We start from the raw sequence: 6,339 nt of genomic DNA on the forward strand, positions 1-6,339 counted from the left end.
TATGCTTTTTCTCTTTCCATCCATAACTCAATATAAGGTAAAATACTTTTCCTACTGTATAGTTAATTTATCCCAGGTGTTAATTTTATCAAAATAAGAAAAAAACTATTTTTTACTTAATGTGTGTTCTAAAAGCTATTGTTTGCTACCTAGAAGCATTTTTGACCATGATATCTACCTAATACCATGAAGAAACGTAATTATACACGTTATATCCTTATTCTGTACCAGTACTTGCCTGTTTAATATAAATTTCCCATTGTCAATATTCATATTCAATTGTCATTGTCATTTTTTACTTCTGCAGTAAGAAAATGGTCTCAAGTCTATTTGAGAGTAAATCCCTTATCAATACCAGTATCTGAGTTTACTTAGACCATTCAGATCATCAATGAAAGGATGACTGAGATTTTTCAACCCTTTGATAAGGAACTTGTGTAAATTTGTTCCAAAGTAGCACAGTTAGCTAAAGAAAATACCAACTTAACAGCAGTGGTGTCTTTGCTCAGGTGCTCATGCAGATGACATTGTGAAGGTTATCGCCAGAGGGAAATGGTCTTTGATGCAATGCAGATGTGTGATAAGATGGGGTCTTGGGGACTTATGCCAAGGATTTTGTATTGGCTTTATGTCGCTATGGTTATACTTGCACTAATGATTGCGGCTGTTGTCTGATGGCCATAAACAGAGGCCAAGATGATGGTAGCTTGTCTGGTTAGCATCCAAAGGATGGCTTGACTTGCTATCACTGGGGCTTTTCCAAGTTCACTGTGTGCAGCTCTAGACTGTTGTCTAAATCTCGCCCCTTGGACATTGTTATTTGGACTATGGCCAGGAGAGCTGACTGTCTTCAGTAGGTGGAGTTTTGGTCGGCCTCAAGCTGCAACAGGAGGTACTGCAGAATTAGCATCCTGATTCAAGGGAATTCTCTGCATATGAGTTCTGACCAGATGCCAAAAATAGTTTTCTTTCAAAACCCCTTTAGGACTGTTATACCTTCTAGGGAAGATTGGTCAAAGGGAAGAAAACCTCTTCCAACAGCGGAGGCAGAATGGTTTACGGATGGGAAGAGACCATGTAGGGGGAGCTGGTGGTCCCTATGGGTCCTTATCCCAGTCTTTCAGGCAGAAGTTACAGCCATTATGGAGTGTGCTCGTGAGAATCATCATCTGTGGTATAAGAGTAAGGTGATTAGCATTTTCAAATAACCCATATTAAGTTAAAAAAAAAAAAAAACACATCACATCAAGTGCATCTACTAAGGTCGGACCCCTCTCCACCACACCGTTACAGCGAACCAGTTCTGATACTTATTGAACAGGCCTTGTATAATAAAAAAAACTTCTTACAGATAAGTTCTTGTATACACATCAGAAACACATGTATTGCTTACATATGTACAGTATATATAGAAAGGAATAAAAAAAGACAAGGAAATAATAAGGCTGGAAAAACAATAATTTATTTTATTGATTTGATTTTGAACACAAAGTATAAAATATAAGTTTTAACTTGAAACAAAAAATAAATTTATTACCATAAATAGAACCATAAATTAGAAAACAAAATATAACTTTTAAGTATCACAAAATATGTAATATCCATATCCTTATCACTGATCTAAATTCCTATGGTACCTACAACCTTTTCAAAATTTCCAAACTCCAATGTATTAAGCATTTTATTGCAATAAATATCTCTATTTCTAAAGAAGTTACATGTAAGTTTAAAGCCATATTTGTTGTAATGCTTCACTACAAATTTAACATTTTCATTATTTATGAAGTTATTAAAATATTTCTTTAAAACAATTAAAAAAGTGTTATTATTTAATTAATCTGTATAGAGTAGCAAAACACAGTTGCTTACCTACTTTAAAAAAAATTACAAACCAAAAACTGGTTTATGGGATACAAGTCAAATTTATTCACGCCATTATTATTTAAAATATATCAAATGAAAACTCCTTAAATCAACAGAAATTACAAAGCAGTAGCAAAAAGGCACTGATCAGTGTTATTAAATTACATAATATATATTAATTTAAACAAACTCTCCAATAATATAGTTTTTATTTTTGTCTCACAAAAATAAAAACTTTATATTATTGGAGAGTTTGTTTAAATTAATATATAATTTCCAATAGAACAAGAGCTTTAAGAATGTTTACATAATATAACCTTAACCTTAAGTTAAAGCAATCAACCTTAGATAAAAATACCTGATTTTTTATAACCATAACCTAATTATTACAATTAATTAAATTACCACCAGAGAGCAGTGGAAAACTGAGCTTGATTAGTAGGTATCTTGTAGAGAATAAAGAATTGTATTTCAACTACGTAAAAAGAGAGAGAGTTTCATATACAGAGATAGGAAGATGTTACATGCATATACCCTGATATATTACATAAGTTCAAAGAGCAAAATGGAAAGAAATCCTTCTGGCAAGAATTGAAATGATCCTATCTGCCTTCCAGTCACATCTACTTCCGTGACCCTGCCGCAGATTGGAAATATGGAGTAAATACGATGGAGAGAGGTAAAATTTATAAACTAATATTAACTATAGGTAAAGACAAAGAATGTGATGAATACAAATGAAGCATAATACAGATAACAGTTCTCATGCTGGTTCTTTTTAAGAACCAAGGGTTGAGCAATTAACCATTCACCAGTTAATTTCATATTGTAACTTTAAAACAATTGTGTAAAGCACAATATTTTAAAAAGTAATACATTTACTCGTGCATTTTTTAGTTCTCAACATTCAACAGTCTTTCAAATACAGCCTTTCATTAAATGTAGCTAAAACTATCCAATTCTCTTCTGAGAAATTCTGACTTAACGATACATTACTAGTACAGCTAATTTTACCGTAAAAATTAACAAATACCATTTCTGCAGGTGGGTTATACACTTTTCCCCCTTTGTATAAGTATACTACTAACTCAACCAGTTTAAGTAATAAAACCTTGAAAACACAAACGCTTATGAGCTAAAACATTAGTCTCCAGAAATCACACAAAGGGGAGACTTAACTCATGGTCATGGAAAGATTTGAATACGTGATGTGTCTGTGTGTTACTAGCTGTTAGTTAAAACGGCAAAGTCTAGAGCTTCTGGACTGAAATGGTGATGGGAAAGGGGCTATAAGTTGTTGAGGGAGAAAGGAGACGCAAACGTACCTAACTCTGTATCTTTCGACATGCAAGCAGACAGTACACGCGGCTTACATTAACGTGATTTATCCACTAAGTATGCTATGTTTTTATCTATGATAATATCTATCAAATTAATAATAAGTAAAGAAAAACAGGTGTATTTCTCTACTACAAAAATATACAGAATAAAATCTATAGTTTTGTTAGTCAAGCATGGTTAATAGAAAACCACAGAGTGTTACACAAAGAAATAAGTGCAGAAATTAGTTTTCAGCCCGCAATTCATACGTCTAAAAACATTTAAACATAAAAATAAACTCTAATTTAGTGACTGATTAAAATAAGAATAAATGAAAAATCTACTTTGTGTTATTATGTCCAGTAACTACAATATTTTATTGACAATGCATAAACATCCAGTATAATATCTATCTTCTTACGAGTAATAAAAAAACAATCTTATTTACAATACACCTTCAAGCACTAATCTATCCACATCAAGATTTTGAATCTTATTACGAGACTTCTTTTCAGAAGTCTGAATATAATCTTCAACAGTGTAAAAGACTGCTGTACTAAGATTATTACAGATTCAAAATATCACAATTTTAACAATAAGATGTAACAAGATTCAATTTAGATTCAAAATACATTAATTGAACACTTTTTAAAAGACACTTCTGTTACAAAGCAATGCTCAGGAATGGTTTCCCTCGCAGACTAGGACACTGCATATCTATCACAGACCTTATAATATTTATATGTACAATTTAATAAGAATATATAAATAAAGTAATTCAGCAGATAGATATTAATCTATTTATTATAACAATCCAAAAACATCATAAATGTGATCCAAAACATTAATATGGCTATAAAAGTTATACATTATTTAACCTTGAATATTTATCAATTATCAATAAATTACCTGAACCATATCAAATAGCCCCCTAAAGGGGAGGAATCCTTAGCAGTGGCAGTGATTTAACTTGTAAAAAGCGGCTTGTTTGTAAAGATCATGCAATGTTTTTCTTATTAGATAATAAAATATATATGTAGTGCTGGTGATGTGTTATACTTATTATTTTTTCAGGATATTATGATGAAAAATGTGCTTGATAGCTAGTTCAGATATATATAATATATAAAAAATGTATAACTTTAATTTAAAAAGTTATAAAAAATGTATAGTACAGTTGAGTGGGGAACCATGGATTAGAAATGTTTTTATTCATAGAATTATGAAAATCCAAAATGGCTAAGACTTCGCAAATTTCATATAGTTTTAGAATATATAGATGGATACTGAAGCTGTAAATGGAAATTTTGAAACATGCACAAAACCTTAAAACGGGTAATCTTCAGTCTAATACTAAAACTTGGATTCATAATAACAACTATTTTACTGCTTACTAATATAACACTACAGATGCCATACAAAACAATAAATACAACAATGAAATAATTGTTTTAGTGCAAAACTGGGAAGCCTACATAACTTTTTCATTATACTTAAGACTTTCAATGTAAAAATATTGGCTACTGTTTTTTGCCATTATTATTGAAAAATTCAAGAGCAAAAAAAAAGTTTGGAAAAACACTGATGTTGTGAACATGTTATACGAGGGTCGTCCGTAAAGTAACCGCCGTTTGGGCGTGGCGCGATAAGTAGTGGGGGTAGCGCCGCCATTCACACATCTGCGTGTGCAGCAGTTCAGTACGCTTCTAGCTGTTGAAGGGAGAGCATCGTGCGATCGCGCGTTCTTTTGTTACGACGTAAAAAAAACATGAGCGCCGTGATAGAAAATCCCGCCAAATGTGAAGTTCGTGGTGTAATAAGATTTCTGTGGTTGAAAAGTTACACAGCAGCTGAAATTCATCGTGAATTGAGTGAGGTGTATGACCCAAACATTATGAGCGAAGGTGTAGTCGTCAATGGGTTCGTTTTTAAAAAATGGAAGAACGAACGTTCACGATGAAGACCAGAGTGGTAGGCCATCTCTCGTCAGTGATGACTTGGTGAAAAGGCATTGGTGCTAAGGGCATCTTGCTCGTTGAATTTATGGTGCGTGGTACGACCATTACAGCTGCAGCTTACTGAGAAACCTTAAAACGGCTACGACGAGCGATTCAAAACAAGCGTCGTCGTGGTCTTCTGACATCTGGTATTGTGTTTGTCCATGACAACGCCCGTCCTCATACAGCTCAAAGAACAACAGAACTTTTGGAAAAGTTCAAATGGGACGTTTTTGACCACCCCCCCCCCCCTACAGCCCGGACTTGGCTCCCAGTGATTTCCATCTTTTCCCGTACATGAAGCGGTGCTTGCATCTCAGAGGTTTGCGAGTGATGAAGAGCTTCAAAACGCTGTGACAGGTTGGCTACGTTCTCAGGCGGCAGATTTTTTTAAAGATGGAATTTCAAAAACTGTTAAAAGATATGATAAGTGCTCGAATTTGTATGGTGAATATGTAAAAAAGTAGAGAAAAGCTGTAGTTTTAACATTTATATAATAAACTTTTTGTATCTCAACTGGTTTACTATTAATTTAAAAACGGAGGTTACTTTGTGGACGACCCTCGTAACAAACTCCATACATGTTGATTGTAATAATTAGATTTAATCTTATTATAGTGTTAAATATATAACATTATATAGTACTATATTAACCCTGCGTTAGTCGCGCCGCCCGGAACATCGTTGCTCGTGCACGGTCTGTGAGACCATGTTTGAATAATCTATAGAAAACACTGGTGGAAGTTGAAAACAGCTTATAAATTATAAAAATCTTTATTTATAATGTATTTTAGAAACCAAATAACTCAATAATTTATGAGTAGTTTAAATGTTCTTATATAAATGTAATTGAAATTGATGTGTACTTCAACTTAAATTACAAAATTAAAATTTCGGGTATCCAGTATAAATAAAAAAGTAAAAAAACATTATAATAGAATTTAATCAATCAAACATAGGTTGAATTAAATGAAGAACCACTTCAGATGGGGAATTGTTAACTTGATATGGCCCTGGAGGCTGTTTGGCCCCATAGATCTCCATATTTAGAGCATAGCAAACTCTAGTGTCAGCCAAGGCAAATATCTTGATACCATATCTGGCTGGCTTCGACTTTATGTATTGTTTGAAGTCACATCTACCTCTAAAATAGCTCTAA

The sequence above is a fragment of the Homalodisca vitripennis genome, chromosome 7, assembly GCF_021130785.1.
Source record: "Homalodisca vitripennis isolate AUS2020 chromosome 7, UT_GWSS_2.1, whole genome shotgun sequence".
In the NCBI taxonomy this organism is placed as follows: Eukaryota; Metazoa; Arthropoda; class Insecta; order Hemiptera; family Cicadellidae; genus Homalodisca; species Homalodisca vitripennis.